This window comes from Ailuropoda melanoleuca, chromosome 1 (assembly GCF_002007445.2).
Source record: "Ailuropoda melanoleuca isolate Jingjing chromosome 1, ASM200744v2, whole genome shotgun sequence".
In the NCBI taxonomy this organism is placed as follows: domain Eukaryota; kingdom Metazoa; phylum Chordata; class Mammalia; order Carnivora; family Ursidae; genus Ailuropoda; species Ailuropoda melanoleuca.
This window is the reverse complement of record NC_048218.1, coordinates 160,658,737-160,675,628: the sequence shown is the minus strand read 5'-3', so window position 1 is coordinate 160,675,628 and position 16,892 is coordinate 160,658,737. Positions and strand designations below refer to the sequence as shown.

The window sequence follows — 16,892 nt, the reverse complement described above, 5'->3', positions numbered from 1 at the left end:
GATAAAGGGTTAGTATGCAAAATATATAAAGAATTTATACTGTTTAACACCCCAAAAACAAATAATTCAATTAAAAAATAGGCAGAATACTAGTCTTTTTTCTGTAGTGTCATTTGCAAATATCTTCTCCCATTCCGTGGGCTGCCTCTTAGTTTTTTTGACTGTTTCCTTGGCTGTGCAAAAGCTTTTTATCTTGATGAAGTCCCACAAGTTCATTTTTTCTTTTGTTTTTCTTGCCTTTGGAGATGTGTCATGAAAAAAGTTGCTGTGGCCAATGACACTACAGATAAAAGACTGGTATCCAAGATCTACAAAGAACTTCTCAAACTCAATACACGAGAAACAAATAATCAAATCAAAAAATGGGCAGAAGATATGAACAGGCACTTTTCCAATGAAGATATACAAATGGCTAACAGACACATGAAAAAACGTTCAAAATCATTAGCCATCAGGGAAATTCAAATCAAAACCACATTGAGATACCACCTTGCGCCAGTTAGAATGGCAAAAATTGACAAGGCAAGAAACAACAAATGTTGGAGAGGATATGGAGAAAGGGGACCCCTCTTACACTGTTGGTGGGAATGCAAGTTGATACAGCCACTTTGGAAATCAGTGTGGAGGTCCCTTAAAGATTTAAAAATAGAGCTACCCTATGATCCAGCCATTGCACTACTGGGTATTTACCCCAAAGATACAGACGTAGTGAAGAGAAGGAGCCGAGATGCCCTTCAACAGATGACTGGATTAAGAAGATGTGGTCTATATATACAATGGAATATTACTCCTTCAACAGATGACTGGATTAAGAAGATGTGGTCTATATATACAATGGAATATTACTCAGCCATCAAAAAGAACAATTTCATAACATTTGCAGCAACATGAATGGGACTGGAGAAGATTATGCTAAGTGAAATAAGTCAAGCAGAGAAAGACAATTATCATGTGGTTTCTCTCATCTATGGAACATAAGAAATAGGAGGAAGATCGGTAGGAGAAGGAAGGGAAGAATGAATGGGGGGGGGTAAACAGAAAGGGGAATGAACCATGAGAGACTATGGACTCTGGGAAACAAACTGAAGGCTTCAGAGGGGAGGGGAGTGGGGGATTGGGATAAGCCAGTGATGGGTATTGAGGGCACGTATTGCATGGTGCACCGGGTGTTATACGCAAATAATGAATCATGGAACACTACATCAAAAACTAAGGATAGGGGCGCCTGGGTGGCACAGCGGTTAAGCGTCTGCCCTTCAGCTCAGGGCGTGATCCCGGTGTTATGGGATCGAGCCCCACATCAGGCTCCTCTGCTATGAGCCTGCTTCTTTCTCTCCCACTCCCCCTGCTTGTTCCCTCTCTCGCTGGCTGTCTCTATCTCTGTCGAATAAAAAAAAAAAAAATTAAAAAAAAAAACAAAAAAACTAAAGATATACTGTGTGGTGACTAACATAACATAATAAAAAATTATTTTAAAAAAATAAAAATAAAAAATAGGCAGAAAACTTGAACACAATGTACTTTTAAAAACTTTGTCCATCGCACTCTTACACACTTTTCCTCCACCTCTCACTCCACCTTTCCTCCAAAAGAGGTGGGGACCTCCTTTCTCTCGTCCCTCTCTGTCTCTCTGTGTGTGTGTGTGTCTCGCTTGCTCTTCACACTTCCCATGTTCCAGCTTTCACTCTCATGTTGCCCCTGTGCCCACTCTCTTTCTTACTCACATTTTCTATTTCTCTTTCATACTCACTGTCTCTCTCTCCTCTTTCTCCATCTTATTCTCTGTCCTGCAATTTGTAAAATGACCTCTCCATATTTGTAGTTTGTCACCACCTGCACAGAGGTATCTTCTCTATATTTGGAGTCATGGGGCTCTTCTAGTTGCTAATAACAAAAAACAGCTTTTACTGGATACAAAAAAGAAGGGGAAATTTATTGGAAGGTTAGACACTTCTCATAGATTCAAGAGTTGAACAACCATGAAAATAAATGGCTCTAGAGTCCACTGCTAATACGTGAACTTAAAACCAACCTCCTTGCTTTTCTATTCCTGGTTTCAAATTCCTGGAAGAGAGAATTTGACCAACTCAGGGCCCTAACGGTGGATCAATCAAATCTGGACAGAGCTGCAGGGTTGTGTTATGTGGGCAAGACTACTTTGGATCTGCCTATGTCTATTGGGTTGTTTCAGTGTTCATAAACTAGACAGCAACCCACGTGGTTATACACTGAAATCTCAATCCAGTCCTAGTTTTCTGCCTTTTGGATGATAGACCCACTTGGATGAACCATAACAGTGACTAGAATTCTCATTTTCCCTTTAATACCCACTATTCTTTAATGGGATTCACTCTCACCAAGACAATATCCTCTTGCCTGGTCCTCCAAGTTGGCTGTTATCACCAATCCCTGACGATCTTCCCTCCATACTATACATCCAATAACAATAATACAAATCCATATCTGTGTGTAAGGAAGAAGATAACCCAACCAATAAAAAACATAAAGCTCAGGAGAGAATTACAAATAATTCACAAATATTTTTCAACTGGAATTGGGTTTTGGTCACAGTAAGTAGAACAATTTACTTAAAAAAAGAATTATCTAATTATTCATTTATTTATCCATTCAAAATAGTTTCTGAATACTGAATACCAGTCTATGCTGGTTTCTACTGAGGTCCATGAGCATAGTGGTGAACATTAACCAAGCCCCTAATTTCAGATCCTCTGGTCTAGCAAGGATGATCAGAAACTAAAGAGCCTCACAGAGCTGTTTATAATTTACAACTATTTTAAGTGGGCCAAAGGAGAGGAATGAGGGTCTATGAGTACAGTAAATGGGAGCCCAGGGGTGTCTTTTCCTGAGGAACTGATGCTTGCATTGAGATCAGAAGGCTGGGAGTGGGGGTGTCAGGGATGAGAAATTGAGAACAGCCTTCCGGGCAGAGAGAGCAGGGAGTACGTGGGCTCTAGTGCATTTGAGGAACTGGGAATCTGGTGTGCCATGGGAGAGCAGAGATGAATGGAGGAGCAGAGTGGGAGGCAGATGGGCCAGCAGGCAGGGCCAGCCCTTGTGAGCAGGTTACAGATTTCAACTAAGGGCCATCAAGAGCTTTTCAAGCAGTAATACAACAGAATCAAATTCAAATTTTAAAATGATTATTCTAGCTGCTGTGTGGAGAATGAGTTAGAAGGAATTGAGAGAGGATATGGGCAAAGTGAGGGCACATTGAGTGAAATCTGGAAATAACTCTTGTGAAATATTCGCATATCTGTAGAATTGGCAGAGAGCCAAAATTCTCTGATAATTTTATGGCTATTTTCATTTTGAGCCTGCCAGTCATCATAGTTCAGAGGTTGTATGAATAAAGTAGAAATAACGTCAAGACAGAAATGTTAAATGACTAGGTTTTGCCCCAGATGATGAAATAATAATATTATGTGTGAATCAAGAATAAGTCTTAGGTTTCTGGCTTGAGAAATTAGGTAAATGTTTGGTGTAACTGCCTACACTGTCTCTTTTATTTCTCTTTGAGAGAAGGTTATCCAATGAGAAGGGGCCATCTTGGTTATGCTTTTTCTTTAGTTGGTCAAGATCCTAATTGAGCATACATATCTAATTGATTTTTTTTTTTTGCCACCCGACCTTAGAAATAATATATCTTTTTTTATGCTTGTATTTTTTTCTAAAAGCCTGAAAATATATTTGGGGGATTAAAGGAAATACTGAATTTAGGTACTTAAGTCATTATGGAAGATATCCTTCAAAACCCTCTAGTAGTTTATGATGCACTTTAAATGAAGTTTATTAAAAACATATTGAGACATTTTAAAAGTAGCATTTTAAACATTGGCTATTGTTTATGATGATGGAAGAGTTGGAGGAAATCCGAGTATCCATTAATGGAGAAAGGGAAGGCAAAATGGGGTGCACACAGAGATTAGAAGGAAGAGACTGGATGTCCACACAGGAAGAGCTGTTTTAGCGCACAACTCTTTCAATGGGTTAAAGATAGAGTATTCCAGACCCACAGTAAAATTTAATTTCCTTACGAGATTTTAATAATTGTAATCCCTTCCTTTTCCCCTCTTTCCTTCCATTCACTCATTCAGTCAGTGTTTTTTGAGGCTCAGCCACTGTGCTAGGTACTGAGGATACTGTAAAGAATAGCATAGACGTTCCTTCCCCAGTGGAGTGGGGAGACAGACTTGAATAATCACATAAATAAGTACATGGGTACAAATTGTGATGAATTCTTTGGAGAAAAAAATACAAGTTACTAAATTTCAAAGAGGTAGACCAGGATAGGTCTCTTGGACAAAGTGACCTTTGAGTTGAGACATAAAGAATGTTATTTCCCCAGTAGAGGCTGGAAGAAGAACATTTCAGTCTGCAGGAATAGCCTGGACAACACACCCAAAGAGAAAAAGGGCCTGGTATCCATGAGAAAATGAAAAGAAGTTGATATGAGTGTATACGGGGGTACAAGATGGGGCTGGAGAAACAGGAGGAGGCCAGCCATTACAGGCCCTCTGAATCTCGTTACTAATCTTAGATATTTACCCACAGACAAGCAGCATCTGTTGAAGGGTTTTGAGCTGAGGCGTAGAATGATTTGACTGACATTATAAGACTTGTCTTTGCTATGAGGAGAGAGGATTGGAATAGAACAAGAATGGATGCAATAGTTCAGGCGAGAGGTGGCTTGAACAAGGGAGCGGTAGTGGAGATGGAGAGACGTGGGTAGATTTGAAAGCTATCCTAGTGGTAGGATAATTAGAGCTCAGTGTTACATTAGATATAGTGATGACAGAAAGATGAAATCAAGAATTTTTTTAAAAAGCAGAAAGAACTGTTTCACAGTGCCTTGAAGACAGGGCATCAACAGGTTGGGACCTGGAGAGGTTGGGACCTCTCTAATCGAGTGGATTCCAAGTCCTCAACAAGGAGAAGTTATATATTCTTTCTACAACTTGCCACAGAACACTGTACAACTTTGACGTGGTAGGGGCTCCAGCACCCTAGCTGTGGTAGGAGCAGCAGTGCCCAGGAGATGCTTGGGGAAGATGGCAGAGCAATGGGAAAAGCCATGGAGTCCATATGAAGCACTCTGGAAACTTCTGGAAACACTGGTAGAATAGAACTTAAAAGGGAGGCTGAGGTCCATATAAGCCGGTAGGACAGAATCAGCAGCACCTGCTTCATTATTGTTAGGGTGACCTCATTATGTAAACTGTATAGGGGTTCAGAAGATTAGCTAAGGATATTTGGGAAGGCTATATAGACAGGTCAGACTTGAACTGAATTTGGTGGTTTGGGGTGTATAAAGATGGAGGAATTGAGTGAGGCACTGGGGGGAGCTTCAGGCCAAAGAAACAGGTTGAAGAAAGGCCCCATGCCACCCATTTTGGCAGAAGCCGTGTATGCCTGAAAGAAGACAGGGAGAGGTAGGGCTGCAAAAGATAGGCAGGACCAGACCATGTTGGACCTGCAATATATCAGGCTTAGAACTTTGGGCTTTGCTTCATGGGAAATGAGGAACCCTTGAAAGTTTTTGAGCAGGGTAATGTTACCATTTTGGTATAGGAAAAATCATTTGGTAGTTCCATGTAGAATAAAATATTTTGAGAAGAGATTAGAAGCCAAGACCAATGTTGTCCACAGGAAGAGTAAGGAACTCCTTGGCCCTGGAACAGGGATTAGGGGGTGAATATAGAGGAAAGATTTGACAGTCTGCAGGAGTACAACTCACAGCACTTCGCCTGGGAGGTTGCAGGGCTAGGAGGGAAGAAGGGAAAGAGAAGGGTTGAAAGACAAATGTTGAAAAAGGGAATAGCAGTCAGAGAAGTGAGGAAGGAAAGGATTGAGAGATTAGACAGAAAAGAAAGACAAGAGGAAGAAAGAGGGAGGAGGGACAGAGAAAGCCAGAGCCAAGATGGGGTGGGGGGAGCATCAGAGAGAGGAGAGAGAAGGAAGAGAGAGGTTCTTGAAGCCAGTAGCTAATGCAATGGTGACATCTTTAACAGAAATAGGGAAACACTCAGAAAAGTCTGGTCAACTCAGTTTAGTTAATCCAGGTCACCTCACTATAATCATGGCATTGAAGCAGAAGGCCAATGGCTAGGTTTGTTCTGACTATGACCCTTTTCTGGTTGTTATCGGGAGAACTGTGGGCCGCAGAACAAGTGTCTTTCTGTAAAAGGTAAAATATCCCTGTTGCTAGGAGACATATTCTACCACCTTCTGCTAAGAGGAAAGACACCTAACTCTTCATCAGATCAGCTAATGTTCAGGAAAGATTTTTTAATTCAACCCAAGGCAGAGTTTGCCCAATTTTAGATTGTCCTTGGAGAGGCAGTGGTTTTCTGGCTCCCTCCCCAGTCCCCTAGGGCAGCGACATCCACCTTTTGTTGCTGATGGAGTCCCAGGTGGGTCTCAGCTGTGCTGCCTGCGCTCAGCGGGAGGGGATGTGTCACACATACAGCTGTGGAGGCAGCTGGTCCATTTGTTTGATGCTCCTGGCCTCGAATGTCACCTCATCAGCGCTCCCAAGTAACAAAGTCCAGCTTTAGAGAAATGACTAGAAATGATAGCAAAAATCATCTGCAGGAAAAAATCCAAGCCCTTCCTACATATTGTTGAGCCAAGAAAAAAGAGAAAAGTCCCTTACAGTAAAATGAATGGGGCAGAAAAGAATTTTCCGCTTGCGCTTCATTTTGTCTATGGATCGCATTTTGACCATTTCGTAATTATTCTTTGGTATGTTTTGTTGAAGAGGACATTGAGGCATTTGGAAAACTCGCTTAAAACCCTGACATTTGTTTGATATGAAATTTACCCTTTTGTTTCCCCTGGAATAAATCTAACAACTCTGGACTATTGACAAACATTCCCTTCTGGTGTCCCCACTCCCCTCGAAGCCAAAATGAGGTAACGGAAATTTTCTACGCAAATATGTAATCACCCCAATTTGCATACTGTTTGCATAACTAGGGATACAGGGATTTTTCTCTTCTTCTGTGGGAGAAACCCAACCACAGGGCCTTCTTGGATTTCATCTTATATCTGATTTAGACACACAGTGCTAAGAGAATTTTCCCAGACCTACGATAATCTGACCCCCTATCTTCCAGCCTTCCTATAATAATCAAACAAAATTACTCAAGTCTTCATCCTGCATAATAACAGGAAATCCATTCTGTTCCAGAATATCCACTCTCCAGGACTCCAGAGAGTGGATTTCTTCCCACCTAGTAACAGCTTCTGAAGTCTTCTGCTGCTCTCTCCTGGCTTTGCCCCCAGTGTTCAGTTCCTCCTTTGCTAACACGATCTAAACTGCAGTGGTCAATCAGTTTCCTAACGATGAAGACGGCAGTGTGGATTACGAAACACAAAGGAAAACAGAAAGCTCTCAGATATCATGGTCCTCTTCAGTGATTCTATTTCACAGGGAGCCCTTACTCCTCCTTTCCTCCCTGGGTTCTGGCTGGTTCCTAGAATCCATTGTTTCTCTCACAGCCAAATCCCCAGCTCCCAGACTGCAGGGGAAAATGAAAATCTAATTAAGGTAAATTTATAAAAACAAACACTTCTCTTCCCCCAGAAACCCCACACACAACTCTTTTAAGGAAGACTCCTTTTTTCTTTATTAAGATGAAGTTCACCTCCTTTCCTAACCACTTTACTCATTTCAAATTAGCCTAGGCCTTATCTTAGACAACCAAAAATTCCTTTAAAGCCTTCCTTAAAAAAAGAGGTATTTCCCTCTAAAGATGAACCAATCACTCCCACTTAGCAACAGCCACAATCCGTAGGCAGATTTTTGTTCCTGAAATAAAATGCACTCTAAAACATTTATTTCTCTGCTGCTTCCAACATCCTTATCTATATTCAGTGGAACAGAGGGAGGAAAAGAATGGCTATCTCTGGAACTTGGAGAACCTGTGAAGGAGAAGAGGGCCAACAAAGACATTTATTATAAATAGTATTCAAACTCTTTAAATCATCTGATGGAAGATGGGGTAATGGATAAACCACCTGCCTGGAATTCAGGCACATGACAAACCTGCATTCAAACCCAAGTCTGATAATCATTTCCTCTGTATCCTTCAGCAAGTCACTCACTCTTGTAAAACAAGAATATACATACCTACAACATAGGTTGTTATGAAAATCGGGAAAACTTATGTAAAGGACTTGTTAACTAGTAGAGGGCTCAATAACTATTTCTTCTCACACCATTCCCCAGACTAGTAAGCTATGCTTGTTAACACTATAAACCAGTGCCTTAAATACCTTGGAATTAACCAATTGAATACGAAAATGTTGGGCGCCTGGGTGGCCCAGTCATTAAGCGTCTGCCTTCGGCTCAGGGAGTGATCCCAGCGTTGTGGGATCGAGCCCCACATCAGGCTCCTCTGCTATGAGCCTGCTTCTTCCTCTCCCACTCCCCCTGCTTGTGTTCCCTCTCTCGCTGGCTGTCTCTCTCTCTCTCTGTCAAATAAATAAATAAAATCTTAAAAAAAAAAAAAGAAAAGAAATGTTGCAGGCAGTTTAAAAGTAAAACCCATTGAATTTCTCACCTTTTCTCTGTCTTCTTGTTCCTTTCAGCATCTCTCCTACCCTGCCCTGATTCTTCCTACTCCCACCCTCCCCGCCTTTCCCCTCAATATCATTTACTCTTGCTGTATAGTGGGAAACTGTCCACTGAACAGAGCCAAAATACAATTAGTGCCCATTCTAATTATTGAATAACATTTTATGTTCCCTCTTTTTTCTTAATCCAAGTAAAAATTTTAAAGTTGTCTTTCAAAGAAACAAAGAGAATCCTGATCATGATCATTCTGCAATTCCCCCCCCCTCCACCAGGTGCTGCAAACCTGGAAGTCATCCCTAAAGTCTCTGCTGCCTTCTTACCCTGCAGCACCCTGTCAGGAAGTCCTTTGGGTTCTACTTCCAAAATAGACTCTGTATCCCTCTACTTTCCTCCATTTCTAGGCTGCCAGCCTCTTGGACTTCTCAAAAAGCCTCTTAAGGATTGCTCTGCTCCTACCCCTCAATCTCCCACAAAAGTCTCCATGACAGCCAGAATAAGGTTGCTAGAACGAGCAAATAAAAAAAAATACAGGATACCCCGTTAAATTGAATTTCAGGTAAACAATGAATGATTTTTTAGTATGAAAAGTAATTCTTAAAATTTTATATAACTAAAAAATTACTCATTAATCTGAAATTCAAATTTAACTGGGTATCCTATATTTTTTCTGGCAACCCTAAACTAGAATTATTTCTAAAAATGTAGATCAACTCACATCATCTACCAATGACTTCCCATTGGTTTCTAAATAAAGACCAAACTCCTTACCATAGCCTGCCGAGGCTTTCACAGTCTGACATGGTTTTTCCCTTTAGCCTTAGTCCTACCATTCTGACTGCTTGTCTTGGTAGCTTTTTCCTATTCCTAGACCCAGTCAGGATCATTGGATATGTCAATCCCTTGGCCTGGAATTCTCTTTCTCAGATCTTTATCTGGCTGGTTCCTTGTCCATCAGACCTCAACTCATTTGTCTCTTCTTTAGTGGGCATTCTCTGTTGACCCAGTCTAAAGCAGCTCCCTCACTGCTCTCTGTTACATCGCGTCGTTTTATTTTCTTCATTACACATATCTCACTATGGGAACCTCTTGCCTACATTATCTATCTCCTTCACTGAACTGTATGAAATCAGGGAACTTTCCCAACCTTTTTCCTGTTACATTCCCAGTGTTTAGTCTGGTACACAGTAGGTCCTCAATAAATTCTTGATGAATGAATGGTTCTGTCTCTCTTCTCTGTCAATCCATGTCACTGGTTCACTTGGCATCTCTATCAGAACAGGCAGCCACAGCAGTCCAGAGAGGATGAGATAAATTGAATTATAATTTCATTTTGTATTTTGTTGACGCAACTGTCTGCACCGACAGGCTGAGGATAAAATTTCCATGATCCATCGTTAAATGATAAAAGCAAGTTACAAAATGGTATATGTAGTATGACCCTTGTAATAGTCATAACACATAAATATTTGTTGAACGAGTCACATTTTTTCTAAAAACATGCCTATATACAAACGTCTGAAAAATGGCCTGAGAAAAATACACAAATGTAAAAAAAGTAGGTATTTCTGGGAATGAGATGATGACTAATAGCTTTTCTTTTCTTTATATTTTCCCTAAATTTTTATACCAGGAGAATAAAATCATAGTCATAATAATTTTTATGATCAGAACACCCAATAAAACCATTTCTACTTTTAAAAGAAGAAAAAGGATTTACTCACAAGAGAAATTGATATTTGAAACTCTATTTGCAATAAAAGATATAAACTGATGATTGACAGAAAAGCAAATGTTTTTTAAACATATGAAGATATGTCCATTGTCTGAGAAACACAAATTAAAACTATTCTGAGATACTGCTTTCACCCATTTGTTTGACAAAAATTTCAAAAGTTCACTAATACACTCTGTTGACAAGACTGCAGGGAAATAGCAACTTACACATTGCTGGTGGAAGTATGAAGTGGTAACCTACAGGAAAGTCAATCTGGTAATACTTATAAAAATTTCTACTGCATAAACAGGAGGCTGGAAAGCTGTAGCCCATGGGCTGCTGTCTGGTTTTGGATAGCCCACGAGATAAAAATGATTTTTACATTTTTAAATGGTGAAACAAAAATCAACAGAAGAATAATATTTTATAACACATGAATGTGATATGAAATTCACATTTCAGTGTCCTTAAATGAAGTTTCACTGGAACACAGCCATGCTTGTTTATTTATATATTTTCTGCGGCTGCTTTCACACAACTGCAGAAGTGAGATTGAGATAGAGACCATATGGCCCGAAAGACCTAAAATGTTTAATATCTGGTTCTTTACATAAAACATTTGCCTATGTACTCCTAGGAGAAAGCCTTTGACCAGTAACTACACTTTGAGTAATTCATTTTATGTCCTTGGACATGTGCTAAATGAAACACTTGGCACTGTTTATAAAACTTATAATTGGGAATGACCAAAATGACCATTGTAGGATATTTAAGAAATTATGGTATATCCACACCAAGGCATAGCAGTGTCTATAAAAAAAAATTTTTTTTTAAAGGATACAAATTTTAGGTACTGATGTGGAAATACATCCGAGACATACTGTTAAGTAAAATGACTCTACGTATTGTAGGATTCTTCCATGTTGAACAACTCTGGAGCACTACTCACACTGAATTCTATGTAAGCAACACCCGCCCCAGAGCTGTGCAACAGTAGGTGCCCCGATAATATGCCATTAGTGTGTTACTAGAAGGGGGAGCGTGTACTCATATATGCTCACATATGTACACACAAGCTTTCTTCTGTGAGTGCTGCATGAGAAGCCAATAACAATGGCTAGCTGCTGGAGAGGTTGGAGCTGGACAAGGGACAGAAGTGGAAGGGAGGTTTTTGACTGTATTCCTTTTAATACCCTTCTTGGTATTTTAAGCCATTGAATGTGCAGCCTATTAAAAATTTAAGTAATTTTTTAAGAGATGAAAAAATGTCTAGCAAAGATATCCTGGTTGATGCCTCAGTCTTTCCTGAGTTCATTGACCTCCTGGCCTGAAGCAAAGGCCCTTGTTCGTCAGCCCAGTGCTGTGCGGTGCCTGCTCCTTCCTCTCCCCAACCAACATCCTGAGTCTCTGCTCTCACCTCACTGTTTCCTAGTTCTCCTCCCAACTTCACGCACGGCTCCCCGCCATCTTGTCCTTCCCACTACCCCCCATGCGCTTTGTGCTCTGGGAAACATCTGCTTTGCAGAGACAAGACCACCTTTATTCTAACCGACAGCTCCTCCCTTCTCTCCCTCACGCCGTCTCTTGGTCCAGTGCTTAATCTGACTCTCAGTCTCCTAGGTCTCCCCTGTTGCTTTTTCCTGGGCAGTCTTCACCTCCTCCCAGACCAGTTCTCGGTGGTAAAGGGGCTTGGGCAGGACTTCCTCATTCCCCAGGGCCATTTCTAGGCTGTTGAAACACAGCTCTCTTCCTATTTCATCCTTTGAACTCCATGTCACCTGTCCACACTGTCCTCTTCGAATCAGTGATACTGTGGCCTCCTGTCTGCTCGCAGGCACAGGCACAGGCACACGTCTTCAGTGTTCTTTCTTCTACCCGTGCAGGCTGGCCCATCATCATCCACCACTGCATGTGTTTCTCCTTCTCTTCCATGAGGCCTCAGGCCTCCACCTGGATTTCACATCACAGAGAAGGAGCACCCTCACATCCTGGGCCTCCTTCTTCTAAAGCCCCTTGGGGGATCCCCCACTTCTGAAAAATCCATACCTCAGACTTCTCTCTCTCTGCTCACAGCTCTCAGCTGCCTGCTCTTCCCCTCACTCAAGTCCACGTTCCCCTCTCTGATCACCACAGAGAACTTGCTCAACGCCTCAGTCCCTTCTGTCTAGCCTTGCATTGGGGCTGCCGCACCCGAGCTGCTGTTGCCTTCTCTGGTGGAAGCTACAGACCAGGCCTATTCTGGAATACTGCTGTCTGATTTCAACCTGCCATATGCTATTTAGCTTACCAATCCTCTTCTTCTTCTTTTTTTTTTTTTTTTTTTAGCCCCAAAGCATCACCCAAATGGTGATTTTATCCCTACTGTCCCCTGTAATTCTAGTGAAGTGGTTCCCAAACCTTGCATTTAGAATCACCTGGGGGTGGGGAACATTTAAAAGTCCTGATGCTCGGGTTGTACCCCACCCACGCCAACTAAATTAGAATTTGGGGGATGGGCATCAGACATGAGTACTTTTTTGAAGATCTTCAGATGATTTCAATGTTCAGCAAAGTTTGAAACCACTGTCATAGTGTTTCTGATTTATGCTCACGCTTAAGGAGTCAGTGTTAGGCATCAAGACCACCTACATCAATGAAGCTTAAATGGCAGGACTGAGCCTAAGACCATCTTTGTCAACATGACAACTAGTCTCTCCAGGAATTTCTTGTCTAGGAAGTAAAAGCTATAAATCAATAAATAACCCTGTTTGCTTTTGTCTGGGCAAATAGCTTGCTCATCTGTTCAAACAGCTCTATTCTCAGGACAATAGATTATTTACTTTGGCAAACAGTTCACTTGTCAAACAACTGTTTGCTTATCCAAGACCTGACCTTCACCTCCTGGGTTCACCAGTGTTAATTAAAATGTCATGAATTTTGCTTAGTCCCAATCAGATCTCCTCTTAAAAGACCTATGTCAGGGGCGCCTGGGTGGCACAACGGTTAAGCGTCTGCCTTCGGCTCAGGGCGTGATCCCGGCGTTCTGGGATCGAGCCCCACATCAAGGCTCCTCCGCTATGAGCCTGCTTCTTCCTCTCCCACTCCCCCTGCTTGTGTTCCCTCTCTCGCTGGCTGTCTCTATGTCTGTCAAATAAATAAATAAAATCTTTAAAAAAAAAAAAAAAGACCTATGTCAAACCACTTGAAGCCAGACCCACAAACCCTGTAAATATCCTTCCTTGCTTCATTAACAGGTTTTCCTGTGGTCTTTTGGAGGAGTTGGCTCTCCATAGTGTAACTTCGCCAGCCCTTTATCTGCACCCTCATTTTACAGCTTTAGGCTAGAAGGAAGAGGTTTCTGACTTCCATCATATGAAACCCATCCTTTTCCTGTAAATACTGATTCCTCCAGTCATTTTCTCCTTTGGAACCTTCCCCTCTGTCTAAGGAAGCCACTTCTATGTTTTCCTTTACCCACAGACTCACAGTACTTCCACACATCAAGCAATTCTCTGCAACACCAGCTGGGTACCCTACAATTCAATTCTGACACAATCTATCGGAGTTAGCCTCAGATCCCACAAATTAAGGGCTCAGTCCCACAAGACTGCCCCCACTTTCAATGCCGATCACAAGTCCTAGGTTGTCACCTGTACTTCTGTAAATTGGGATTCCCACAACCCCCTACTTAGGTTCACTAATTAATTTGCTAGATGGATCACAGAACTCAGGGAGACACTTACATTTACTGGTTTATTGTAAAGGATATAGATGAAAATCCCAGATGAAGAGATATATAAGGCAAGATGTGTGGGAAAGGACACAGAGTTTCCATGCCCTCTCCAGGCACCCCACTCTCCCAGCACCTGTGTATGTTTGCCAAACCAGAAGCTTCCAAATCCAGTACTTTGGGGATATTTGTGGAGGATTCATGACGTAGTCTGATTGATCATTAACTCAGTCTCCAGTCCCTCTCCCCATCTTGAAGAATGGGAACTGAGGTAGAAAGTTCCAAGCTTCTAACATGACCTTGTCTTTCTGGTGACCAGCCCTCATCCTGAAGCTATTCAGGAGCCCACCCAGAGCTGCCTCAGAACAAAAGACATTCCAAGGGATTTTGGAACTTCCAAGGGATTTAGGAACTCTGTGTCAGAAATCAGGCAAAGAACAAAGGTTAGAACAGAAGATGTTCCTCATGTCCCTATCACTTAGGAAATCACAAGGATTTTAGGAGCTGTGTGCCAGGAATTGGGGGTACGTATGTATATCCATTATTTCCCACCCTTCCTTCTGACTCTTTCCCTCCTAATACCAGACATACTGAGATTTGCCCAAATTGACAAGATCTGCACTTGATCCTGATACTTCTTCTCACTACAGGTTAACAATTCTCTCCTGTCCAAATCCTTGAATATGTGAACTGCCACCACAGTGTCACTTTCCCAGGCAGCTGCATCTTCCCTCTCTTGCTCCTTTTGACTCACCACACAGTTGAACCTTTTGTCCTACATTTTACTAATGACCTCTTTATTGCCACATCTAGTGGTCTTTCATCAGAGTTCCTTTTGATGATTCCACTGGATATGACACTGTTATGTCACCTCTCTCTCTCTCAGCTTCTATGACATGTCATTTTCCTGTGTCACTCCCTCATTCTCCTTCTCTCACATTCCTTCTCTTCCCTTTTCTAGTTCCTTTTCCTTGCCCCGCTTAGCAACTATGAGTATCCTCCAGCACTCCAGTCTCCTCACACACCCTCCCTGAAGGCATTCACTCTCATGGCTTCAACTCCCTCCTCTGAGAGCAACTCCTACATCAATATTTCAAGTGCAGGATAGAGCGGGTGCTTCACGGACAAACAGCCTTGAATTAATCAAATAGCTGATGAGGACGAGCACATTATTTCCAGGGAGTTGCACAGGAGCAGCTGGGATTGCCGGCAGAGTCTGTATCTGGATGTGTGCGGGGACATATGCCCAACAGTGGATCTACAACCTGTGGCCAAGACATCCCTGTGGCCCTGTTGAATCTTGAAGACCGCAGGACTCCATTGCCATGACTGTCAATCCCTGCCAGTAGCACTGCCCACAGGAAGCCAGCCTACAAAAGGAAAATGAGAAGTGCCCTCTTGAGAGGGAGATCTGAGTGGCAAGCCTTGACTCTCACCCTGCCTAATGGTACAGTGGGAAACACAGGTGATCTTTCTGCTGTAATGGGGACACTGTGACCGACTTGCCTTGATGTAGTCATATCATAGGAACTGAATGGAGGTGGAAGAGAAATTTCTCAGAGGCCATGTTCATGTTATACCTAAAATAGCTCCGGAGACATTCAGAACTGCCCTTGGGCAAGCTGTATTTATGTTTTATCCACCCAGCCAGTGATTATTATCTAAAAAAATTGTGTTTAAAACATTTTAGCAGCCACCGTACTCAGTGCTGGTGATACACACATCAGTACAACTTGTCTCCTGCTTCCAAAGAGCCTACATCTGGTCCCCACACAAACACATTTTCAATCAAGTGTAACAGAATTAGCCAGGCTTTAGGAAAGACAGGAATGAAGAGCTCTCATATTTGTAATAGTTTTTAGCGCTTCACCAAGTGCTTTCGCATCCTTACCTCATTTAATATTTATGACAGCACAATAACATAGCGTTGATCTCATTTTACAGAAGAGACTATCAAGGCATAAAGAGGTCATATGTGGAAGAATATATGTAGCCAGTGGCTGAGAGCTGGGGCAGGAGCCAGGTGGCCAAGTCCAATTCCCTGCCTTCCTACTCAGTTCCTTGTTGGTATAGGGAAAGTGCTAGGTGCATGTCTTTCTTCCATAGTTTCTTCGGTTATGAGATTCTCTGACTCTGTAACAAGGTCCTCCCTCAGGGACCTCTCAGTCCAGGAGGAACAAGTAGACCAAAACCTGAACAACACTGTTCCCCTGCCTAGTTCATAGGGCTGCTGTGAAAATTACATTACATGATGCACTGACCCGGTGAAAGCACTTTGTGAGTCAAACAACTGGATGCAGGGGCGCCTGGGTGGCATAGTTGTTAAGCTTCTGCCTTCGGCTCAGGGCATGATCCCAGCATTCTGGGATCGAGCCCCACATCAGGCTCCTCCGCTAGGAGCCTGCTTCTTCCTCTCCCACTGCCCCTGCTTGTGTTCCCTCTCTCGCTGGCTGTCTCTGTCAAATAAATAAATAAAATCTTAAAAAAAAAAAAAAACAACTGGATGCACTGATCTTAACCCTTCGGCTCTCCCACTGTGGAGCAGGTTATTTTTCCAGGCTTTCCTTAGTTCTCCAAGTATCTGCCTCCCCCAGGAGACTGCAGGGGCAGGGAGCAGGTTTTGCCCACCATCACTCGAACAGTGTGCTCAGGGTTGTTGAGGAAACCATGAATAAGATGAAGCAGGCTGGTCTTAGGGAGGGAAGTGGCTGGATCCACGCACCAAATTCTTTTCACCTCAACACACATTTTTGTGTTTCTCAAAGTACCCAGTTTAGTACGTTGGTGAAAGTTCACAGTGGAAGCTCAATGACTATAAAACAGGATGGAGGACAGATTTTGAGTGAGGGAGAGAAGGACGAGGGGGCAGA

General features: G+C 42.3%; 1 protein-coding gene across 1 annotated transcript in view; it reads left to right on the top strand.

Annotated features, from left to right (window-relative positions):
* Nucleotides 1-16,892, top strand: part of LOC105238544 — a 188,705-nt gene that overhangs the window by 137,468 nt on the left and 34,345 nt on the right. The gene's annotated exons all lie outside the window — the stretch shown is intronic.